Consider the following 27,036-nt stretch of genomic DNA (forward strand, 5'->3'; position numbering starts at 1 on the left):
AGGGACAAAGGCAGGCTTTCCACTCCTGTAGCAGGTTAACAACTGTCAGAAACTCACAGGGCAGTTCTACCTTGTCACACAGGGTGCTGTGAGTAGGCACCAACCTGACGGCACTGAGTTTTAAAAAATATAGCTTATAGATATCTGTAGATAAAATATCAATGACATAGGGAAGAAACAGGCATAAGAATAGGGATGGCCATGGGCATGGGGAAAGAGGCAGAGACAGAGATGGCAGTGTTTTCAAGATCATGCTTATGAGCTACACTGATATCAATTTAATGATCCTTCAGAATCATATTCCCTGTCAGGACTAATATTAACATTGTATATTGAGTATCCTCCAAGTTTAGAGGTAGTCATTTGATTAGGCATCAACATTCTCAGTATTGCCACTATCACATCATTTACAACTTTTCTGTTGCGGGGAAGAGATGGGCAGATCTTCTTAGTATTATCATTGTAAACATACAGATACTGTGCTGGCTTACTTATCTAGAGCTGCTACACGAGAAACACGACAAAAGGATAACTTTAACAAAGAGAAATTGATTTCCCCACAGTTTAGGAAGCTGTTTATGCTCTAGCATCACAGCAACACCACAACGACCCAAAGGAAGATGAATTGAGCCCGAATTTAAGGTTCTGGCCACAGGGAAAGGCTTCTTCTCTGTTTTGGCATTGGGAGAAGGTCGTTGTCTCTGCAGGATGATGCTTCTGGATCATCTTCATTGGATTTGGGATTTCTCTTTCTACATTCCTGGTTCTCTCACTTAGTTTTTTTTTAAAATTCTTTTACATCTCAAAAGAGATTGGTTTATGGAAGTAAGTAGACCATTCCTGATGTATTACCATAATATAAGCTACCTAGTCTCAAACAGGCAACATCATGATAAATAGGAAAAAGATTGAAATTGTCAAAAAAAGAAGTAGACATTGTCTAAGATTTAACCTTACTTGGACCCACAATCAATATTCATAGAAGCAGTTGTCAAAAGATCAAATGACACATTGCATTGGCTAAATCTGCTGCACAAGACTTTCTCAAACATTGGAGAACAAGGAGGTTACATTAAAAAGCTCAAGCTCACGTGACTCAAGCCATCGCATTTCAATTGATCCATATGCACATGGAAGTTGGACACCGACGAAGAAAGATCAAAGAATTGGTGCATTTGAATTATGGTGCTGGAAAAGAATACTGACAGGGACTGTCCAAGAAACAGATCTGATTTGACCGAAGTACAGCCAGAGCGCGTCTTAGAAGCCTGGATGGTGATTCTCATGAGCCTCATGTACTTTAGACATGTTGTCAGTAGAGACCAGTCCATGGAGAAAGACATCATGCTCGGTAAAGTAGAGTGCAAGGAAAATGAAGAACACCCTGGAGAAAGTAGATTGACAGAGTGGAGGCAACAGTGGGCTCGAACCCAAGAACAATTGTGAAGGTGGCATAGGACCGACCAGGTGGTGTTTCATAACTACAGGGATAGAGGTTGGGAATTGCAACACATAGATTCAGAGAATACCACTTAATCTCTAACTTATAACATTTGCCAATTCAACACTTTCCACATGCACAACTCAATAAAGCTTATTACATTAGTCATATTTTTGTAACCAGAGAAAATCCTACTATGTAGCTAGTACCTCTTCCCTACTCAGAGACATCATCATATATGGATAACCTCTTCCTAATTTTCAATGAGGACCATATTTTCTCATTATTTTGATTTATATTGTCATTCTCAGGGACATGGATACCTATTGAGATGAATGACACACTTAGTCTTTAATCTCTTGAGCTCCAATCATTTGATTCGTCATCCTGTCACAAAGTGTCCGTAGCTGAAACAATGGCCTCCAATATAACAATTGTAAGGCTGCTTGAGACTGGGCATTCTGTTGTTCTATTGTGCAGAAGGTCTCTATGAGTGGAGAGTGACTGCCTAACAACCTAAGGTGATAGTCGGCAGAGCACCAGCTAACAACTGATTGCTTCAGAAATCATAACACCAAACATCTTGTTCATGAAACTTATTTTCTTTCTGTTCTCCATGACATTTTTATTATTATCAATATATATGCAACAATGTGTTTGCCCCATTTAAAAATATGTTAAAAAATTTAAATCAAGGAACTTTCTTATCATCTGAGAATCAATGCACAGTGGTCAAGATTTCCTGACCCACTACTACTATTACATTCTTGAAAATTCTGTCAATTCCTTTGTCTTTATATTTTCCCCTTTACCATCCACAGGTGAAAATTATGACCCATATTTTCATATCCGTACCTGAGACACTGATTGGTGCTGAAGAAAATGACACAGCTATTTTTTTTAACCCAGATGATGATGTTTAAAGAATTGTCTAGATTCCTTCGATGTGTCTCAAATATCTCTTTTCAGCATGGAGAAAGATGACTCTCTCAAAACTAATTCTCTACTTAAATTATGCCTTTATCACTCATACCTGATGACCTCACTTCATAGTGCAAAGGAAAAAAAATTGAAGCCATCATATATGAGTTGCTTCATCATTTTTGGCAAGGGATTCCTCTTAATCCATCTGATATGACAGGTAGTGTTTATCTCTCAGGAGTATGTCTAAGATCATACATTTTAAACCTAGAATATGCTTCTCTTCACAGTTTTCAAGCTGCCTACATACCCCATTCAACATTCTTTTTTAAGATAAGTGTCTAAGAAAGGGGAGAAAAAGATGACTTTTTCTTATGCCACTGATTGGTGCAGATGCTTCCCTTTAAACAGTAATTTTTGTAAGCAAATGTATGAAAATAATAAGAATGAAATGAATTATATTATTAAAAGCCCCCAATCACCTGTTTATACATATTAAGTCTGATGTTTTTACAGAATTGTCTTAATATGAAACACTACCTCTTTATGAAGCTCCTTCAGCAGTCTCTAAAATATACTATAAGTCAATCTAGTCTCTGCATACTCATTTATACTAGCTAGTCTTAATGCCACTGTTAAGGACAGATGCATTTAGCAGTTTCTTGACTTCTAGAGCTTTGGAACTAGAACGTGAAATGACTTCTCATCTGCCAGGAGAAACAATCACCCAGATAGAGGACGATTAACATTTTACACATCGCCAAATCAATATAAACCTGTACCCTATTTCCAGTGGAGAAAGTATCTCTACAGCTTATATCAATGACTCCCCTGTTAAAATAAACTTTTTTTCCTTGTTACATTTCAGCACACTCCCTCTTTGGCTATTCATTCCCTCTTGCATCATTTATTTCCTCTTCCTTGGTGAATTATCCCCGGTGCCCCCTGGGAGCATTCATTAACCTTTCACACTGACAAAGCCAGCGAAAATTAAAATAAATGCAAACAATCCCTTGTCTCTATATGCTTCTAACTTCATTCCGGCAACTCTCCTTTCTTGAGTCATTATTTCTTGCCACTTTTAAAAAAATCAAGAATATTCCTTATTTGCTTTTTCTTAAAACTTAGGTATCACTGAACTGTGTATTTTAATCTTGAAAGAGTTAAATATCAGACACCAGTAGACATAGAATTCATAATTAAATTATTTTATCATTCCAATAATATAATATATTGGCTTCAGGGAAGCTTCTTTTGACTCTCAATAGCATTTAGAAAACTTCTTCCTTTAAGTAAACCTTTATCTTGAATTTGCTGTATTTATTTCCAGGATTCTTTGAAGGCAAGATTTAAAAAAAATCACCTTAATATAATCACTCTGTATATATCACCCCATAATTATTTGATTTGATATTATGGAGATCAATAAAAGTATAGTTTATTTTAGTTTTTGTAGTATTTTATTATGTGAATACATGACAACATATTTAACACTGATGCTATTTCAAGCTTTTCAATCTTATAAATTTTTTCAATTAAGCTTAAAAATCTATATAGTCAACATCTTTGTGAATTGTTACTATAAATATAAATGGGAATTTGTTTTAGAGTATAAAGCAAGGACAAGTTTGTGGTGTAGCAGTATGTATTCCTTTCAATTTCATTAAATTTTCTCATTATTCTCCAATTTATTTTATAAATTAATATGAATAACCTTGAGCATGAAAATTTCTTTCCTACCCCTTCTCAACCTTGTCAACACTTAGTAATAGTTCACCTCCTGACTGTTGCCTGTCACCTGAAGCTGGTGCAAAAGACTCACACTGTTGCTTTGTACTTACCTCATTTCTGTTAGGTTATGTGTGTAGTTTCACATTATTGCCTATGTCCTTCTCTGGCAATTACTTAGTTGTTTCCACTAATTTTTAAAATTAATTTTCTTCTATCTATATTAACTTATTTCTAGGAGGTGAGATTTTTTCATGCATAGTGGAAAAACATTTCAATTTGATTATTATCTTAACTTTGCCTATGGTACCTGCTTCTTATGAACATTCTAATTTCTGGTATATTCCAACTTATCTTCTCCATTTTGACTTGTGTTTCCTGACCTGTCTATCTGAAAGAATCTATGAATTCTTAAAAGAGTTAAAAGTCTTCTCTTACTTTTTCCTATAAGTACATTATATTATTACATTAAAAATTATATATCTTAAGGATTTGAATTTTCATTTTCCACAAGGAAAGCCAACTTTCTCCCTTTACAGATTGGTATCAGACATATGGGCTAATATTGGACTTATGGGCTTGGACTGAACTGGGTTAGGAAGCTTTCTTAATGTACGATTAGCCTTTATATAAAACTCTCATACACATATGATTTACTATGGACTTGTTTCTCTAATCTACCCGGACTAACACATCACATTACTGTAAAGTCAGAGTTAGAGGCTATTCGTGGCCTTCATAACACGGACTTCTAAACAAGATGGACATGATAGGCAAGTATAAGACATCTAAGTCTTCAAGAGCAGAGATGGATATGGACTGCATGCGTGGTATAAATCCCTAGTGGGAATAATTTTAAAAATCATAGCTAGCCATTTGGTAATAGTTTGATTACAGTAGACTCTCTTTAGGCAGGAGTTTTGTTTTATTAATATTTCCATTGGAAGATTATTATTTTTCCGCATTGAAGTAGTTATCATTTTCATGTGAATTTGCTTTCCCTGACTATAATAGCTATCCAGTCTTTTCATCTATAAACTTAAGAGAATGCCTTGTTCACCAAGAGGGCTTTATATGTAATATTGCTTTTGACCAAGGCTCTCAGTTACAGTATAAGAAATATAGCGATGGGCTTTTGTCTACAAAATTCACTGATTTCTCCACATGTCCTGTCACTTGAAGAAGCAGCTTGCCAGACAGGGCATTACATGGCTTTCTAAAAAACAAGTTCTGGTGCTAATTGTGAGATGATATTATAGCAGATCCAGTTTATGATTGTACGTGGAAATTGATATACACTTGTAGTATTATTTCACCGAAATTGAGAAGCATGGGCCTGAGAATCAAGTGGAAGAAGAGAAAATAGCTTTGTTTATTAGCTCAGTGATTATTTCCTGATGCGGTATCTTTGGACTCTCCCCCTCAGTAGGCCATAGGGTCCTGTATGAGACTCAACAGTGGTTCTGTCAGATTTTCACTTGAAACTTGCAATAGTTAGGTTTTATGTTCACTTGAGTGGCCCAGGATTATCCTATGATGTGATCTAAAATTGAGTCGTCAACTCCAGGGGGAGATTGTCTGTGAAGCAGCCAAGCGGATGTGTGAAGCAACATTAAAGTTTCACCTTAATCTGGTTACAATCTGGGTCGATTTCGTTTGGGTGTGGCCTATTTTTAGTAAAGATGGATACTGCACGAGCTAGCTCACTCCTGCTGGATCTGAATTCTGCACCTGTTCATGCCTGTGGTCACTTAATCCTTATGAATCCCACAAGCCACCATGGGAAAGCTGACCTTTGATTCGTAGGGCTGACCTCAGATCCATGTGGTTTTCCTGTTTCAGCTCCCTAACCTCTAGCTTGCATCTCACCCACAGACTTGAACCACATGGGGCCTACTCACATCTGCAATGCACAAGCCATTTCTTGCTGTGAATGTCTTTCCATGTGCCTACATCGAGAAGCATCTTGGTTTGCTTCTCGAGAGAACCCAGCCTAACACAAGACTGGAACTCAAATATGTTGAGCTCCACTTTCTACTGAGCCACAACTCAGTAAGAAATGTGCTTGCCATGTCTGTATGTTATATGTGCAATATGATGAAACATACAATTTTCCTCTAGTTCTTGAATGCCTCCTTCTACCCACCCCCACTATCATGATCCCAATTGTACCTTACAAATCCGGCAGGACTGGAGGATGTGCACTGGTGCAGATAGGAACTGGAAACACAGGGAATCCAGGACAGATGAACCCCTCAGGGCCAGTGGTGAGAGTGGTGATACCAGGAGAATGGAGGGAAGGTGAGGGATAACGGGAAAACAGATTACAAGGATCTACATATAACCTCCTCCCTGGGGGACAGACAGCAGAGAAGTGCGTGAAGGGAGACGTCGGATGGTGTAAGATATGACAAAATAATAATAATTTATAAATTATCAAGGGATCATGGGGGAGGGGAAGCAGGGAGGAAAGGGGAAAAATGAAGAGTTGATACCAAGGGCTCAAGTAGAAAGCAAATGTTTTGAGAATGATGATGGCAACATATGTACAAATGTACTTGACACGATGATGCATGTGTGGATTGTGATGGGAATTGTATGAGCTCCAATAAAATGATATAAAATTAATAGCTTCTACTTAAAAAAAGGGTGGGCTTCCAAAAGTTTGGGGAAAATGGAATCAAAAGAGAGTAGAATATGAACTTTTGAAGATATCTTTATCTTACATGTTGTTGTCATTTTTATTAGATGCTATCCTGTCACTTCCAACTCCTAGTGATCCTACGAATAACAGGGGGAAAAAAACAATACAAAACCATGGCCCAATCTTGCACCATTCCTCACAAAAGTTGCAATACTTGAGCCCATCGCTGCAATCTCTGGGTCAATCCAGTTATCGAGGGGCTTCCTCATTTTCACGGACCCTTTATTACAAATGATGTCCTTTCCCAGGCTCTGGTCCTTTCTAATATCAAGTGATGTCATGGGGAAGGGTTGTTTGCCCCTTAGGCACACAGGACAGGGCCAAGACCTTCACCTTTCGTGGCCAGTGGGACAATGCTGATGGTTCAGCCATGGGAGCAGCTGAAGCCCTGGCTGGCCTGTCCCTCTGCCTGAGATAAGCAGACACTTGCCTCCTGTTCCCTGACTAAAACTGCAGAAGGCAGCAGTCTGAAAACTTATCTGTTATTCATTTCCCAACCGTATCCTCCCCTCCCTTCTGTGAGTAACTTGGCTGATGTGTTAAGGCTTCTTTGGAAACCTTCAAACCATGAACTGTCGTTTTGGGTGTAAATGTATCACAAGTTACAGGCTGCGTACAGGGAAGGAATTTAAGCCTGCCCCTCATACAGTACCAGGCCCTGGAGTAGCTATCCTGCAAGGTCCCCCTGGCTCTTACTTTGGCTGTCCAATTTGTATATAAATTTTCTCATTCTCAGATCATACCCCTCTGAAACCCATTGGCAAGGTAAGATAAGCACCGATCTCTACATTATTTTATACGACATGATGTTTCACCATTTGCTCATGAGCAAATTCTGGCTGTACTTCTTCCGAGACAGACTTGGCTCCTGCAGTCCGGGGAGCATTCAATATTCTTTGCCAACCTCTGAACTCAAAGTCATCACTTCTGCTTCAGGTGTTTGGATCATTGTTGAACGTTTCCAATGCAGCGGAAGCCAAGCAGCTCTTAGAGCTATAAATATATTTCAAGATACATTTATAACCGTTATTTTCCCTCCTTTTCTTTCTATTTGTGTTTCCTTTGGAGAGTTTCAATGATGACCAACTCTATGATATAATATTTGTGTTATTAAATATTCAAGTAGGTCTTTGAATTTTAGAAATAAATATTGCCCAGATGTAGATACCAGGCCTGCTCCTCAGAATGGAATCAGCTAGCTGCTATTTTCTGTCTTCCTATTTTTGAGAATGTACAAGAGAATATTTGTTTCTATAGAGACATTTTTGTAGGAGAAAGAAATAGCTATTATAGAGATTATATGGAAATTCAAATATGCACATAGAGATATTTGTGGGAATTGCGTAGCCTCTCAACTTCTTTTTTTGTCCCATATTCAAATTCTGTAAGAATTACCTTAAAATATAGATACTGTCACCCCTGTGCAAACTACCTTCCATCACGGTTTCCCAATGCCCTCCGTTCCACTAAAGTTCTGGACCAGAAACACCGGGCATTCCATGATCTGCTCCTCACTGCACTGATGCTCCCTCACATCTTTCAGTCCGATTGGCCTTCTATTGATTCCCCTGATGGGCCGGTGCATTTCCCGCTTCAGACAGTTCTCATTTTTCTTCCTTTAAAACTCTAAGAACTGAAAACGTTAAAAAGTTAGAAATAAGTTATCTTATTTTTCTCAAACCTCTTTTACATTCTCATACTCAAATTCCTGCCAACCTGTCATATCGTCTATAATATTTCCTTGAGCATCTTACTACTGCGCTCCTCGCCCATCCACCATCACTCGTTCAGTCCTTTCCTGGCCTTCCTTAGGATAGTTGCCAATCAACCACTAGTCAATTGTTAGTTCAGGAAGTCTGGGCTTCAGAATAAACCAAATAAACTTGGGGCTATCATGTCTTCCTCTGCTCATTTCTATATCTCAGCACTATTTGCCGACTCAATGTTTACCTGTTTCATTACCCTCCTTTGATTATATCTGGAAGATACAACAGGAAGTAGTCGTGCCTTAGCACTATTTTTTATGGGATTTCAGTTCCTATTTCCCATCTTTTTAATGAAGGGGTAAAGTGGTGTAAGAGAGTACCCTACTTGGCATCTATCCCAGAAGATCATTTTTCACCCTATTATTAATTTTTACCTAGATATTCAGGCCTCTGTGATTTTCCACCAAGGCCAACTCACACATTATCTGGCCAGAGATGTTTGTGACTGTATTTTAATTCTAAAAGCATAGGCTCGTCCTCTTAGGTGAAACGTTTAAAAGTTTGCTAAGCAAACATTGGCAAGAGGCCAATGAGTACAAAGGGAGCTTTCCAAATAAAAGTGTTTATTTTGGTTAATTTACTTTTGGGTTGTTTGCTTTTAGAGCGTGGTGACTTGGACCTTGATGCTCTAAAATAAGGAAAGTTTTGATGTAGAAAAGGAACAAAAATGTCTGTGATCGTGCTATTTAGTAGGTCAGCCATGCCTGTGCCTGGTTTAGATATTTGATGAAGAGATGGGGAAGTATATTAAAAAGCTTAAAACCTGGATTGACATAAAGGAACCAAGATTTATGAGTGCCTTTCTACATTATTTAGGTTCTAAAACATTTAGTCCTCCCAGCTATAAAAGGCAACAACAAAAATAGTCTTACAAATTCGCTGATTATTTGTTCACTCTCCCCCAGATGACAATTTGTGATTAAATTTAAGAATTGTAGGTTATGCAGTGGCCATATCTGTTCTTTCTCTTCTCCAGTATGACTAAGACAGAGCTGAGGTCACATTTACTCACTGCATAATAAATAAAAATAGATGATTATGTAATATTTTTCTTTCTTTTTTATTTTTCAATTTAATTGGCATGTCCTATTATATTGTCTCCTTTGTTCCAGAGGAGAAAATATAGAAAGTGCTACCCAGATGGTCAATCATTCACTTTAAGATTCCAGTTACCACCCACCAAAGAAGGATCTAGAACACTGTCATTGCAGACTGTTATGCCAATTGCCTTTGACATCCATCACAGCTGTGATCTTGAGTCCCAGGTACAGCAATTCATTTTCTCAAGGTTTTTGGTGATAGCTAAAGGAATTTTCATAATTTTGTCTGTCCTATGCTCTATTAGGAATGCTGGTGACTGTAGTGGTTGAGTTTGGTGGCTAACTGCAAGGTCAGTAGTTCAAAACCACTAATTGCTCCATGGGAGAAAGATGGGGCTTTCTATTCCCTTAAAATGTTACATTCTGTGTTAGCCTGGGTTCACTAGAGAAACAAATCCAGAGACGCTCATATGTATATAAGAACTTTGTACGGTAATTATATATTTAAAAAATCCCAGACCAGTCCAGATCAAGTCCATAAAGTCCAATTTTATCCCACATGTTCAATACCAGCCTATAGATTCCTCTTCAGACACAAGCAACACGTGCAATGATGCTGAATGCAGGATGATCACAGGCAAGTTGGTGGAAAGTCTTGAGGATCTAGTGGTTGTGGAAGCATCTCAATGCTGGCATGGGTCACCATGTGCCTCCTCCTGCTCTAGGGTTCTGGCCCCATCAGTGTAGCTCCATGTGGCTTGTCAACAGGAGCATGAAACAGAGAGTATGTGTCCTGCCTCTGGGGAGGAAGGCAGGGGGTTGCATAATCCTCAAGAAAAGGCCACGCCCACACAGAGGTCTAATTGGCAATGACTTGATTGATGACTAGACTCCACCCCTTCACAAGTTGACAGATTATGTAACTGCCCCACACTCTTAGAAACTCAGTAGGGCAGTTCTACCCTATTGTACAAGGTGGCTATGATTCATAATCGAATGGATAGCAGTGGATTTGGTTTTGGTTTGGTATGCTCTATTATATTCATGAATGCATTTTCAGCACAAATAAGCGCATATGTGGAAGTAACCTTTGTTACACCAACATGTATTCATGGATATTGTCCAGTTGTACCTCCCATATTTGTTCACATCTATAGAACAGTTGCAATGATGACCTACTTCCAACTTAATAATGGTACTTCTCCTTTGCAGACAGTTTCAATGTCATTTGGGTCCATGGTTTTATTTCAAAAGGGATTATGCTTCCATATTCTATGGCAATTATTGGACAGTATCATTAATAGTACATGCAAGTAACATTTTGCTCAGCTGTACATTGACAATAGACTGCTGTCTCCCAGATAATGTGTAAGCTGCTATAGTAGCAATGGTGGGATATCTGTCATTGAACTTTATAGTACTTAAGTCAATGATTTCCTCCATGTATACACGTAGTAAAAGGGATTTAAAGTGGTCCTCAGCTCAATCTTTCACCTGAGGCGCTTTTGGGTGGAAGAGAAACTCCTATCATTTAACCATTTGTGTAACCTAGATATCCCTGGGCAGACAGATATAGTTCTGAAATGAACATAGGCTCTGGTGTAGAATTCTTATTTTCATGCTTAGTAGCTATGTAATACATTTTCTGATATATAACTAGCACTATGATGATATGTAAAGGGTTATAATAATTCCTATATATTGGGTACTCTGCCAGGCTTTATAATAATTTCTTTAATTAGCTGAAACCATAAATTATTCCTTTTATGATCCTTAAATTTATATTTTAAATATTTAGGTAATACAATTCATATTTTACTTGTTTATTGAACTTAGTGGAATGAAAGATGGAAATGAATTTGTTTTACTTGTCTCTTTCTAACAGACTCTACTGTATCTCCCGTTCCTTCTCCTGGGTTGGTCTTAGGCTCATTAAAAAGACCTGCCTAATATATCAAACTACACTTTCTTACCCATTTTAAGATTTCCAATTTTAAAATTTCCTCCTCATTTTTACCTCCACTTCCAGCCCAGCTCAAAAGAGACTCAGACAATACAAACACCTCAGTTTGGAGGAACGTGGTCTGCGTCTTCCTCCTTCCTCATTTCCTTCAAAGGCCAACTTCTGGGAATCTCCTCTCCTGGAGCCAGCTTTGTGGATTTTGTTGAGGTGCTCTGATGGGGATCTTCTAGTGAGACATTGCCAAGTGGCATCTATATAATCTGTAGCTGATTACCTATTAACCTCTTGCTTCCTCCGTTCTGCATATAATGAGAGAATTTTCATTTCTACAGCTACAGCAGATTCACTCACGCCAGGAAACCCAGTAGATAAAATTCTTTCTAGAGCAGCAAGAGTGGGCTTCCTCCAAAAGATCACTTTGGCATCACAAAAACTCACGCTATTTTTCACCAGTTATAAGGTAAAGTAGTGTTTTCATTGAAATGATAAAGCCATACTTCAATCTAAAATGAAACAATTAACATGCTTACTAACAAAAGTATACTAGTCCCTATTATATATCACATTTTATTAATAAGCAAGGGGTTAAGGGAGGGAAGAAAACAATATATGACACACCTAACAAAACAAAGAAAGAAGAAAACTTAGACTCCTCATTTCTGCCAGAAGCCATGTGGTTGGAGGTGGTATTTAGAAGTAGCTTGCAGTGCACATTCATACGAAACAACTATCTTCACTTTGCTAACACTCAAGAGGTCTACCTACATGGCTCTTTCCTCTACCTCCTTGTCACCAATTTATCAACCATATTCCTTTGAAGATCCTGACCATCCAGCCAAATCACTAGTAGCTATGGTGCATGAATCTCAACACAATTACTAATGAGGCTACTTATCTTGTAAAGCAAAATGAACAACCAGTTCCACTGTTTGAAGTTCTGTCCCCTGGGAGAGTTCCCTTCAGCCTGGTCCTTCAGGGACAGCTTAGAAAGGGCTCCTGCTGTTACTGCTCTCCAATTTCCAGGGGTGCTTACATATCACGCAGAGCCAGCTCTGCATGAGGCACTAGTTTTCTCTTCCCCAGTGAACCAATTGGAAGGAATTGCCAGAGGCAACAGCTAAGATGGGGAAAAGGAAGGGACTGTGACAGTAGAGATACTTCGGGCACTTTCTCGTGTAGCTTACTTGTGTTTTAGGGAAAAGGATGAGACGTTAGAAGTTGAGTTCTGGCATTGCCAAAATATGCAGCGTAATCCCTGATCTCAACATAGCTCTAGTGATGCTGGGGGTTTCACATGGGGTTGCTGCTAACCACAAGGTCAGTGGTACAAACCCGCATGTTGCTCTGCTAAGAAACAAAGCTGCCTGTTCCTATAGGGAGTTGTTGTGAAGTGTCAGCAAAGCAGTTGTGACTTATAGCAAATGCATGCTCAAGAAAAAGAAAACCTGCCTTGTCCTGTGGCATCCCTACAATTGTTCCTATGCTTGAGCTCATGGTTGCGTCCACTGTGTCGATGCATCTCATTAGAACCCTTCCTCTTTTCCACCGCTCCTCCACTCTATGACACATGATGCTCTTTTCCAGGAACTGCTTTCTCCTGAACACAACCAAAGTCTGTAAGACAAAGTCTTGCCATCCTTGCTTCTGAGTAGTGCTCTGGCCGTACTTCCTCCCAGAAAGTAGTTTTGTCTTTTCAAAACTCCATGGTACTATTCATCGTCTCTAGCACCACAATTCGCATGTATCCATGCATCTTTAGTCTCCCTTAGTCAATGTCCACATTTCTCAAGCATTTGCGGCACTGAAAATATGATCGCTTGGGTCAAGAGCACGTTAGTCTCCAAAGTAACAATCTTGCTTTTCAACATTTTAAAAAGGTCAAGAGGTCTTGTGCAGGAGATCCCCCACCCCCACCCCCCGTGCAATGCATCCTTCGATCTCTTGCCCGCTGCTTGTCTGAGCATGGCTTATGCATCCAAGTAAAACAAAATCCTTGACGGCTTCATTCTTTTCTCCATTTATCGTGATGTTATCTGTTGACCAGTTGTAAAGATTTGGGTCTTCTATCCATTTACATGTAATCCATACTGAAGGGGACAATCTTTGATCTGCCCCAGGGAGCGCTTTAAGCCCTTCCCACTTCCAGCGAGCAAAGGTGTGTCATCTGCATGTCGAAGGCTGTAAGTAAGGCCTCCTCCAAGCTTGATGCTACATTCTCTCCAAATAACCCAGATCTTTTATGATTTGTTCAGCATCCATAATGAATGAATCTGGCAAGGAAATATAAATATGACACACACATTTCCTGATTTTAGACCATGCATTATTCCTTTGTGGGAAAGAGAAGGATTTCTACTTCTGTATAGAGTTGTAGTCTTGGAAACCCACAGCGGCAGCTCTAGCCTGTCCTGTAAAGCGGATATGGGTCAGAATCAGTTTGAGGGTAGAAACATCAAACAGAGTAGTCCCTTGTCATGTTCCCATGAGTAGCTCTTGATACATGTACAAGTCCCACAGTAGCACAATCAAGTGTTCTGGAATTCCCACTTCTCTTAAGGTTACCCATACATTGTTAAGGACACACAGTCCAATGCCTTTGCTTAGTGAATGAAACACAAGGAAACATCATTCTGGTATCCTCTGCTTGAAGACATCAGTGATGATACCTTTTGGTCCACATCCTCTTCTGAATCCTGCCAGAACCTTTGGCAGCTCCCTGTCAATGTCTGCGGAACTATGGTTGGATGATCGCAGCAAAATTTTACATTCATGTGATATCAATGATATTGTTCTGTAGTTTAGTGCTTTGTTGGTGCCCTTTTCTTTGAAATGGGAACTAAGATGTTTCTCTTCCAGTCAGTTGGTCAAGTGACTCTCTTTCAAATGTTCCAGTATAGAGGAGTAAGTGTTTCCAGTGCCTCATTGGCTTTTGAAACAGTTCAATTGAGATTCCATCAATCCCTGGAACCTCATTTTTTGGCTAATGCTTTCAGTGCAGTTTTAACTTCCTCCTTTAGCATCACTGGTACTTACTCATATGCTACCTCCTGAAATGGTGAAATGTCAACTGGCTCTTTTCAGTACGGTGATTCTGTGTTTTCTTTTCATCTTCTTTGGACATAGTCCTGTCACAGACAACATTGCACTTCACCATGGAGGTAGCAAAATTCTTTCTGACAATGAATGCAATGCCAATACCCTTGATTATGCCATCCCTAGCATATTAAATCATATGATTTTCTGATTCAAAATGGTCAATACCAGTATATTTCAGGTCACTAATGCCCAGGATATCAATCAGATGAATTCCATTTCATTTTTGATGACTTCCAATTTCCTAGATTCGTACTTGGCACATTCCAAGGCCCTATAATTTTCAGCCTTTTGCAGCTATTTCTCCTTGCCCTGAGTAATGCCTCATCATGAAGATCCTGAAGTCTCTACTCCCCTACCCTTTATCCCTCATGTCACCATGGTTGACTCCACCCTGAGAAAGCAGATCCTCTTCAGTTCCATTACCAGTGCCCTCGGTCTGGAATACCCTGTCCTCAAGCACTGTCTCCTACAAGGTCCTCCTTCCATTTATTAAATCTCCATGATTGAACAGTGTTTTCAAGCTGTGCAGAAGGTTTTCATGGGCTACTTCCCCTGAAATGGTCAGCCCATCCCTTTTTTGTTGTCCGTTTTTGGTCTGGAAGCTCTGATGAAACCTGTTCACGTTAGCTGTTCATGCTGGTATTTGAAATACCAGTGGTACAGTTTCCAACATTACACCAACACACACAAACCACCACAGGATGCTAACACAGCAGGACAAGATGACAGAGAAATGGTCGAGAGTTAGAGTCTCAGAAATCCTGCATAGAGAGTTTATTCTAAGAGAGTGGTTTTTATACCTGTAGGTATAATCCTGTGTTTCATGATTTTGCTTCATTATACCAATGAGGTAGGGTTCATGTATGGTGTGCTTTCACATAATCTGTTTTAAGATCATAAAAAATAGGGCAGCCACTGGCAGAGGGGAAGATCCACAGGTAATGATTTCAATGGGATCTAGGAATTCACACAGAGAGGAGACAAGAGCACACACACACACACACACACACACACACACACACACACACACACTCCTCCCTCCACAGAGCAGAGAGCCTTTGCCTGGAGCCGATGTCCTGTATTTGGTCTTAGAGTCTCCCTAGCTATGAAAAATAATCTATGTCTGTTTGTTCAAAGCACTCTCTTATAGAATCTGTGATATCCTAGTATTGGGTAAGTAAGACATTTCTCAACAGTGGAGTTGTGTTTTTCTTTTTCTTACCCATAGTTAACATTGTTGATGTGAACTCACAGGCTGACCTGAAACTGTAGGTTGAGAGAAGTGTGAGTTAACAGCCAAGACACATGAGTTTAAGTATGAAACCTGTCAATCACTTCAAGATTTTATGATGCTGAGGGTATTCCTTAATCATTAAAGCCTCAGCATTCTTAAGAATTTGTTCTTGTCAGCATCTTTGGATTGACACGATAGCTTTAATATCTGAACATGACATTCTTAACTATCCAGATATGTACTCTTCCTCCTAAGGGCGCGGGTTGTCATGATGTGGAATGTAAAGGGAAGGTTACTCTCTGTAAGCCTACAGAGACCCTTAACTTGTGTTTTACTTCTTATTGAAGCTCTCTCCTTGCTAGCCACAGGTTTGTACCAATGGGCCAGACAGGTCATCTCAAATTACTTCCTAGATTTACTTCTCCCAGATGCGTATAGTATTAGCTTCACAGAGGCATAGAAAGTCAGGAGTTCCCATTTCATATTTCAGCCATCACTCAGTGTTGAAATTAGATTTTAAGTTTGATGAACATCATTTTAGATCTACTTCAGTTGGCAATAATCTAAATAGCATATATAAAACACATGAGTTGATCCACACTCCTAATAATCAGCATGTTTCAGCTGTGAAACCTTCACATAAGGATACTTTCTCGCATTTTCTTGAGTTAGGATGGAGCGGCATTTTGCATTACTGGTCTGGTCTCCACCCCACCCCCCATCAAAATTTCCCCTTATGAACTGACATTGGTTATCAGACACTGAGAAAAAGAAAGCGATTATTCATTTATTCAAATGTAAGCTGTGCATTCCAAATTCTATTCCTTGTGTTCACAGGTTTCTCCTGGTAGGAAACTTCCTTCATTAGCCATTCGTTTATTCAGCAGAATGTATTAAGTATACACTATGTCTGGCATTCTGTGTGAAAACCAACCTACGTGTGAGAACCATGTAATTAAGTGTTACCTCCTCAATGAAATGTTTCCTGTTCTACTTAATTGAAATTAATACTTTCCCTATTTACAAGTACCAATTTATTTATATGTTTGTAAAAAAGTATCTCTAATTTAATAACAATGAATTGTGGGTATTTTGTTCTCATCCAACGTACCTTCACACACAGTGGAGAGGGCCCACAGAGTAATTTCATTCAGGGAGGGTGCTGTTTCTGTCTCCACAGGAAAGGGAGAGAGGGACCAAACCTCAACCTGGTGCGCCAAGACTTGAAGACAACATATGGGCATGAAGCAGTGAACCAACAGAGAGGTCTGCTGGGCCAACTTCAATCCCAGCTATGTGGGCCCTCTCCGCAGAAGAATGCCCTGCAGAGGAAAACATTTAAGATACAACTTGGGGAGGGGAGCGGGTATACTCAGAACACATGGGAGCAAACTAAGAGGGAAGAGGAGGGGGGAAGGAGGGAGAGAGAGACAGAGAGAGAGAGAAGACACCACAACACTTGGCCCACCAAGCCCTGAGAATGCTATTCCTGCTCATTATTGCTGCCTCCAATGGTGACCAACATGAGACATAGTGTCCCTCACTAACCCATGGCACTGTGGGGGACAACACTGGCTACATAGTGTGGGCATTGTGCCTAGTCTGAACCTCAACATCCAGGCAAAATCTGAAGGGAGGGCAACAGAGCAGTAAGAGGAGCAATGCAATGAAGGGTCTGAGGAATCCCAAAATTAGACCTCGGGAACAGGACTTGGCAACTCATCAGACTTGATTGGAAAGCATTCAGAAAGGTCAACAGACAGACCTGGAACTATTTATAGGCAATTTTTTCTTTTTCATGTCTATCTATATAAGATAGGCAGGAGAAACAATCTCAAGGAGAAAACAATGGTACCAGCCATTCTGAGGGGACATGGGAGAGGGGGAAGTTGGGGAAAGGAAGGGAGAGCCAACAAACCCAAGGACAAGTAAACACAACAAGTGATCTAAAAATCTATGGCAAGGAGGACGCAGAATGCCTCATGGGGTTGACCTAGTGCAGTGTACCCAAGATGAATTACTAAAACCTGGATGAAGAGCCGAACATGAGTGGGACAAGAGGAAAGTAAAAGCAAATAGAGGAAAGAACTAGGAGGCAAAGGACACTTATGGAAGTATGAATACAGACATGTACATATATAAATATATATTTTATATAACAATAGGGATATAGATATGTGTACATAAATTTATATGTTAATATTAAGGTAGCAGACAGACATTAGGCCATCAATCAAGTCCTCCCTCAACACAAGAATAATTTGTTCTAGTAGCTTGGCATTCTGTGATTCTCACCTTCCAACAAGATTGCTGAAGGGAAAATGGATGCATAAGCAAATGTGGTGAAGAAAGCTGAAGGTGCCCAGCCATGAAAAAGTGTTAAAGGCTTGAAGATAAACAAGTAACCATCTAGCTGAGAAGCAACAAAGCCCACATGGAATAAGCACACCAGCCTGTGTGATCATGAGGTGTTGAAGGGATCAGGTATCAGGCATCAGAAGACCCAAAACAATCATATCGATGCGCAGGAGGGGAGCCAGAGTGGAGACACAAAGTCCATCTGTGGACAATTGAACATCCCCTCACAGAAGGTCACAAAAAAGGGACGAACAAACCAGGGCACAATAAAGCACCAATGAAACATACAACATTTCTCTAGTTCTTTAATGTTCCTCCCCCTAACCCCCACTATCATGACCCCAGTTTTACCTTACATGTCTGGCTAGATCAAAGCATGTACACTGATACTGATAAGAGCTTTTGACACAGGGAATCCAGGACACATTAATCCCTCAGGAACAATAATGGGAGTATCAATGCCATGAAGATAGAGGGAAGGTGGGGGAGAAATGGGGAACCGATTTCAATGATACCCAGGGTGACAAACTATCTGTGAAAGGAGACAACAGATGGTGTAAAACATGAAAATAATAATAATTTGTGGGGTAACCAGCCCCTCACAACTATCAAGGGTTCTGTAGGTGCAACTGTGTGGCTATGCTATACGAAGATTATAGTAAAGTCATAGAGAATAGGAGAGATAGGAGAGAGTAAAATAAAGAAGTCAGACAGATTTCATGGTAGAATGCTCACCTCCTGAACGCCCTTTATCTCACCAGTCAGGTCCATGCACAACACAGGCAGAGAGGGCAGGAGAGAGCTCTATTTCTATCCAAGGCCCATAAATAATTAGGGGTGTGATTATAGGTAGCCACAAACGTCACAGGAAGGGGCTGTATAATAGACATACACATCACAGGAAGGGGATGAGCTAGGGGTGTACATGTAATAGGTATAGATATGTGTACATGTTACAGGTATACATATGATAAGATGGGCAGACCCTAGACTCAATATGGCAGCCTAACCATGGTCACCCTTGAGTGGGCTTGTCCTCCATGGGCTCTCCTTCAGGGGGACAACCTACTATACTTATCAGATGGAGTTGGCCCTATTAAGGGTGGGACAGGCTATACAGTCTGATTGCTCTAGATGGCTGATAACCCCAAAAGAGAATAACCTGACTTACTTTCATTGACCTCCAAGTGTAAAGTATTTGCCATGCATAGCAAACATCTAGGTTTGGCATATATTTGGGAGAGACAACTTGGGAGAAATCTTTCTGAATTCCACAATAATTTATAATTTAACAAGGGTTCTGATGGTGGGAGTTTGGGGGAGGGAGAGAAAAATGAGGAGCTCAAGTAGAAAGGAATGTTTAGAAAGGATGATGGCAACATATGCACAACTGTGCTTAACACAATGTATGTACGGAGTGTTATAAGAGCTGTGAGAGCCCCAACTACTACAATTAAAAAACGAACAAACATAACCTAACCTAGCCACTGTTCTCTTCCCTACTAGAGATGAGGTCCACTAGAACAGGTACCACCTATCTCGTATTCACCATTGTCCCCTTCCTTGACACATAAAGTTATGGAATACATATTTGACTAGTGGCAGTGTGAATGAATATGCTTTTGAATAGAACTTCTGTATATATCAGTTTGGGGCAAGAATAATTTAGAATTATTAAGGAGGTTCCTCAGTATTTGCACGGTAGAAGAGGAAACATATAAAGGATCAGAGGATTCATAATTGTCATTATTTTGAGACAGTATAGATCAGTGTCTTCATATTCTTGAAATATGATATTGGGAGATATCATACTTAATAAACTGGAGGTTTTAGTATATATTGAATTTATGTTTTTTAAATTAGTTAAAAAGCTCCGAAGTTGCTTATAAATATTTATGATCACAATTTCATCTTGACAATAAATGAACTCCCACTTATTTTAGCAGTAAAATGGAAATAGCTTAACTCTATCTGATTATTGTACTACACTTGGTCTTAGCCAAAAGGCCAAGAAGCTATCTCTGATTATTATATGAAGCTCTCTAACAGAATGGTGTCTATTTGTAAACAATCCATGGTATAGAGCCTAAACCTTTGGTACCTTTTCGATATTCATAAACATTTGTGGGTTATCATTACATTTTAGATTAAGATACCTTTTCAAAAAGTATTTTTATATTTATTTACTTATTATTTTTATATTATTAAAAATAATTTTATTGGGAGCTCTTACAGATATTAAAACAACCGGTAATTCAATTAGATCAAGCATAATTGTACACATGCTGCCACCATCAGCTTCGACACATTTTCTTTCTTCTTGAACTCTTTGATTTCAACTCCTCTCTATCCCCTCCCTTGCCCACCATACCGTACTATTATATTATATGTTGTTCTTATATATATGTATACATATATACTTATTCACATGCATACATTATAAATATATATATGTGTATATATAAGCCATATCCTACATCATCTAATGGATCTATTCACCTACAATTCCATCTTGAGTGGGATTATGCAGTCATCATTGCTATCAGCTCCAACTCCCCCCAACCCTCCACTTTTTCTGAAGGGTTGTCTATCTTGGCTTTCATACATAAAACAATCTTAATGATACAAATGAACATAGAGAGGGCTCACAGGATTAATGAGGGTAAACAAAAGCCATGGTAAGGGGAGCAAAATTAGAGACCTAGAGGTTTGTCTCACATGTTTCATCATGGTATACCACACCCTGGATGTATCCTACCTTCTGTGTGGTCCTCCTATGAGGGAGTGTCCAGTTATCTTGCAGGTGGGTTTTACATCTCCACTTTGTCCATGCTCCTTCATGTCAATTTTATTGCTTGTTTTTGAACTTTTGATATCTATTTGCATCGACTCCTTATGATCACACTGGCTGGTGTGTTTCTTCCATGTGGACTTTGTTTCTTCCCTGCTAGGAGGCCGCTGGTTTAACTTCAAGCAATTAAGACCCCAGATTCCATATCTTTTAATTGCCGGTACCATCACCTTTCTTCAGCACATTTGCTTATGTATCCTTTTTGTCTTCAGTGATCATGTTGGGAAAGTGAGTGTCATATAGTGCCACATTATCAGAACAAACCGTTCTAGTACTGAGGTCAGTTTTAAGGAGAAGCACAAATTCATCTGCTTCCTTGTTGCATTTACATATATACAAGGGGAATATCCCAAAGCTATGTATTTATTTATTTTTTATAAAACAATCTTATCACCTTTTAAATACTCTGCAATATCCTTAATACAATAATCAAATTTGAGATTCCATTCTGGAATATTTTTTCAATCTCATCTGTTTGGATGGCTGACAGAACCCACCTCTTCTACATTGTCAAAATGCTGTCCTTTTAAACCCCTCTTCATTTGCAGAAACAAAAGAAGTCACAAGGATCATTTTCAGGTGGGGAAGATGGGTGGGGAAAGAGAGGCATGCTGTGTTTTGCCAAAAACTGGCACACTGAGAGGGCTGTGTGAACAGGTGATTCACCATGGTGGCAAAACAAGTCCCCAGTCTGCCATCAATTAGGACGTTTTTGTCGCACACTGTTACGCAATCTTTTCAGAACCTCTAAATAGAAGGCTTGATTAACAGTCTGCCCTGGTGGAACAAACTCCAAACTCACTATGAGTTGACTTTTTGATCCATTTGGGAGGTGGATGGATGTTGAGAGTGAGGTTTAGCAACAATCGACATTTTACCTCTTTGGAAACAAGAAAAACACTCATACACTTGAGTTTTTCCCGCAGTCCTGTCCCTGTAAGGTGTATTGAACATCACAACAGCTTCTGTAGAATTTTTTTCCAAGCAGGAAACAAAATTTCACAGCCACATGCTGTTCTCTTAAATCAGCCATCACAAAAAATGAAGTTCAAGTGAAACTGCTTTTATGAAAAAAATCCACTATGACCAGAGAGAACCTTCTCAGGTGATGCCACTGGGTGCACTAACTCAGATCAAGTTGCTAGATGCTTTCCTAGTAGGAAAAATGCATAGTAAGAAAGCTCTGCTCTGCTCAGCACAATTCCAGTTTTGGGGGGTATCCCCTAATATATAGATATGAGTTTATATAGTGTATATAGTATATATATATATATATTAATTAATTCACCTTCCACTCCTTTCCTCAGTAGAGAATATTAAGTATAAGATCAACATATTAAGAGAAACATACCAAGCCAATGGTTATTCATATTTAAATTAGGTAATAATTATAGATATTGCACAGATAAAAATAATCTCAGAAACTAGTATACAATCAGAAGTCAGAATTCCAGCTATACATTATTGCCAGAGATTACAGATATTTTAAAGTTCTTAAGAATTCATGTACCTTTTGGAAACCATGAAATATCTTGTATGTTTTGGGTAAAGTAGGAAAATTAGCTTGTAAATGTGTTTAATGCTATAGAGGACTTCAAATAAAGATTCATGGGAGTTCAGTAATCAGCATTTTTTCCTATCTATTACATTGCAATAAAGGTAAAGTTGCAGAACATTTTATTTTCTTTAAAATCAGCAAATATTAGGAAAATATTCCTCCAACCAGAGGAATCAATGAAAATATAATACTGACTCAAATAGTATGTTACAACCAGAGAGTAGTGTGATACACTTATAAAAAGAGTCATCTTCATGTTTTACATTCATATCAGGTGATCCTTCACGCTTAATATCTTAACACCTCAGAGGTGACGCAATCCCCGTGAACTTGTTTGTAGTCAACAACTTATTGTTGAGGGTAACCTGAGATTAGCATGAGAACAAATAGATAAAACAATGGTGTAATATGTGACTACTGTAGGGGTTATCTACATGAGAGAAAACAAAACAAAAACCACACTGAATTTAAATGAGGAATGTGATTAGGGTGAATGGAGTGCTATAATTAGTTAATAGAAGTTTTAGTCAAATAATATAGACTAGGTCTTTATGATTCATTGAGTATGAAGAATGGCATTTCATTAAGTATACAGACCTGTCAGCGCTATACTTAGAGTTACCATTTTAGAACCTTTGAGGGAATTTGGACAGAAGCTTTATCTGAAATTCAATGAGTATCGCTTAGACCTTCGCTAAGGTAAAGGACACAGTGGAAAAATTGCACTAAAGAAAAAAATGAGATTATAGAAAGAAATCCTACATTACATGGCTCTTTTCTGACTCCTTTCCCCAATCAGATTCTTCTTTCATGATGATAATTCAGAGTAGTCATTTCTCTCACGATCTCTGTAGGGAGGGGTTAGAAAGGCAAGTGAGTGACTTACCCAAAACACCTGCACAGTGAGGGGAAGAGTCCAGGGCTCAAACCTATCTTTCCTTCATGATCCCATAATAATGTCAATCATGATCAGGAATCTAACATCACTGCCTGCCATCATAAATGATCTAACAATGTGACGAAGTCTCGTGCCGTAAATAAGTGAATATGCATTCCTGCTCAACTCAAATGTCATTCCTGCATGGCTGAATCACTATCACACAGACTGACAAAAACAAAAAAAACAGCAGGAAAACACTGTATGGAGTTGATTGTGGGTGATAGGGTCGAGACTGTAAATGTTTACTGCAGCAGACTTCTTTTCCTGTACTGTAGCTGGTGGGTTTTAATTTACGAACCTTGTGATGCTTGATAAAGCTTTGTGCTCCTGTAAGAGGTTAGTCTTAAAACCCCACAGGGTAAGTTTCACCCTGTCTATCGTGTCACTGTGAGTGGGAATTGACTCAGTGGCAGTGAGCTGGGAGAGTGAATCTTCACCCATTGTGTCACCAGAGCTCCTTCCACAAACAAACAAACCCAAGTCCATTGCACTCAAGGTGATTCTGACTCATGGTGGCCTTATGCAGAACAGAGTAAAACTCCTCCTTAGGTGTCTGGAACTGTAGTATTTATAGGAATGGACAGTCTCCTCTTTATCCCTTGGAATTGCTCATAAGTTTGAACCACTGACCTTGCTACTTGGCATCCAACCCCCATGCACAGTGTTACCATCCCTCTCTACAGTGACATTCAGAAGACTCTCTACCACTGAGTTGATCCCAACTCATACATCCCCTACAGGGCAGAATAGGGTTTGTGAGACTGTCAGCCTTTATCGGAGCAAACAGACCCATTGTTCTCCTGTCAATTTGAACTACTGTGTTAGCAGGCCAACGTGTAATGTACGATAGTCCCACGGCTCCCTGGACTCTCTAAAGAAAGATCTGAATAATCTTTATGCATGCCATCACTTTCCAATACTGCATACTGTCAAAGAAACTGTCTTCTTAAATCAAAATATATTTTTCTCTTCTCTCTGCAAAATAAATACATACACACACACACGTGTTTTGATACTGATTGTCCCAAATACATTCTCTTTCCTCTATCAACTACAGACAACTATGGCGTTGTTTCAGAAATGCCTCTGTCCCATTATTTATATCTTGACTACATATGAGTTCATTGGTTGCTTCCTTCTTTTAATGGTTTCGTGGCATTACAGTTATGGAGCATTGGATAGAGGACACATAGTCTGGGAATTCAATGTGCCCTGGTATCAAGTATTTTCTTCTGCAAGAAGGTAACCAGTAACAGAAAAAGTGGCACAATTTTAATTCACTCGAATATTTTTGCAATGTAAATGCTCCCAATATTCTTCTTTCCTTTCCCTACATACTTCACCTTCTCAAATTCACTCCTGTCTGCTCAGAGGAGTCTAGCTTAGACAGATTGGATTGTAGAGTTTGTGATAACAGCATGAGATCATCAAGAGGCAAACAGGATGATAGGCTAGTGAGGGAGATGAAGGACAAGAAGAATAGAGTCCAAAGTAGGAGAAGGAGAAGACAGTGCGGGGGCGGCAGGATCATTGTGGACAAATGAGAATATCAGCATATGAGATACAAATTAGATGAGATAAATAATATTTTTAAGTCTAAAGGGGTTAAATGGAACTTTATCATTCTTTAATAAAAGAATAAGGTAATGAAATTATTTAATTTTTTAAGTACTGTGCTTTCACTTAATAAAAACTAGGACATGAGTTATTTAATGAATGGTGCATAGTTCCACTTTTCAGAATAGAAATATTCTTTCATTGGCTGATGGGTATGTTAACTACTGAAAGATCATAGCTCAAAATGATCACTAACTAAAGGAAGTTCTTTAGTCCAAGGTGATGCCCTGTCTTCTAAGACATCCTGCCTCTAAGCCACTGGTGCTTCTGAAATAGGTGGGACTTGACTTAGTGTACAACACTGAAAGGCCATTCCAGATACTAAGTTTGCCATGGGCTTCAAATGGGTCCGTTATTGGCTCAGACTACATCAACATTCCGCTTCCCCTCTGCCCAGTTCTCTTCCTCACTCCGTCAGAGTTGTAAATCTCAGGGCATTACTAATAAATCTGTATTCAAATCTCCAAAAATTTGTTTCTGCAAGCTGACTCAAGACACAATTAGAAGGTGACTTAGACTACATTAAATTAAACAAATCACACGTCTCAATTTAGCCAAACAATATATGCAGATATCCATTACATCCTAATCACTGTGGTGTACTAGTAACCTAATATTGAATAACTCAAAATACTCTGAAATGTACAGTAGTAGCATGGATCCAAACGTGTAAAACCCAATTGCTGTGTTTGACATGTGATAGTTACAAAGATACCACAAAGGAACGAGAAATTTGGTTGGCCATACATTGCTTCGTGCAACCTTTGAAGCATGGAGTCTATCTTGGAGTTGAATAGGCCTCCAGCAAGTTTTTTAAGAGAAAAAGAAAGTGAAAGCCGGAGGGAATCACAGAGGGTTAATCACGGAAACGGTGGTGGCGGATGTCTTTGTTGGATTGTTAGTATGTCGCTCTGTCTGGTAAGAGAGATATTAGGAAATGGCGGGTAAATGAAACTCACAGAGGGAGTAGGAGTTTGGATGCACAAAATGCAGGTTGGTATTTGAACATTATTACAAAATTAGAAAACATTGGGAAAAAACAAGTTGCTAGGTGCTAGTGGGGCATTTCAACTCAGAGTCACCCTACGCACAACACAACGGAGCATCGCAGTCCTGAGCCACCCTCGCAAAATTGCTATGCCTGAGCCCATTGTTGCAACCTCCCTGCCCATCCATCCCCTTGATGGCCATCCTTTTTCTCAGTCCAAGCATGTTGTCCTTTTCCAAGGACTGGTCTCTCCTTGTAACCTGTGCCAAATCACTCAAATGGATCACTTCTTTCATGGCCTTCCAGACTGCCATCAGATCAGTTCACTTCTGACCGGCAGCGACCTTACGCACAAGAAACAGAATGAAACATTGCCCGGCCTGCCCCATCCTTCAATTGCTCACGTTGATGAGGTGATTACGTTCATGTTACTTAATATCAATATTCCTACCTTGAAAATGCCAGTCGCTATGATAATGTCTTGGTTCCTGACTATTTTTGTGGCTGTCCCCCTGCCCCCACCTTAGTGCTGCATTAGTAGAAGCACCACAGGTAAGCGGCTTCAATGAGCAGAGTTTCTTTTTCATTGCAAACAGTTTTATTGGGACATGATCCAAATATTTTACAATTGATGAGTTTAATTAGGTCAAGAAATGTTGTACAATCGTTACCCCAAACAATTTTAGAACATTTTCTTTTTCCTTTTATTCATTGCAATTGACTCTCCACCCCCCTCCCCCACCCCCTCACCACCCCCTGCAGTAACCTTGAGGAACCATTCACCCAGTTACTTTCTCTATAGATTCATCCATCCTCGATTTCACATATGAA

The sequence above is a fragment of the Tenrec ecaudatus genome, chromosome 8, assembly GCF_050624435.1.
Source record: "Tenrec ecaudatus isolate mTenEca1 chromosome 8, mTenEca1.hap1, whole genome shotgun sequence".
Lineage (NCBI taxonomy): Eukaryota > Metazoa > Chordata > Mammalia > Afrosoricida > Tenrecidae > Tenrec > Tenrec ecaudatus.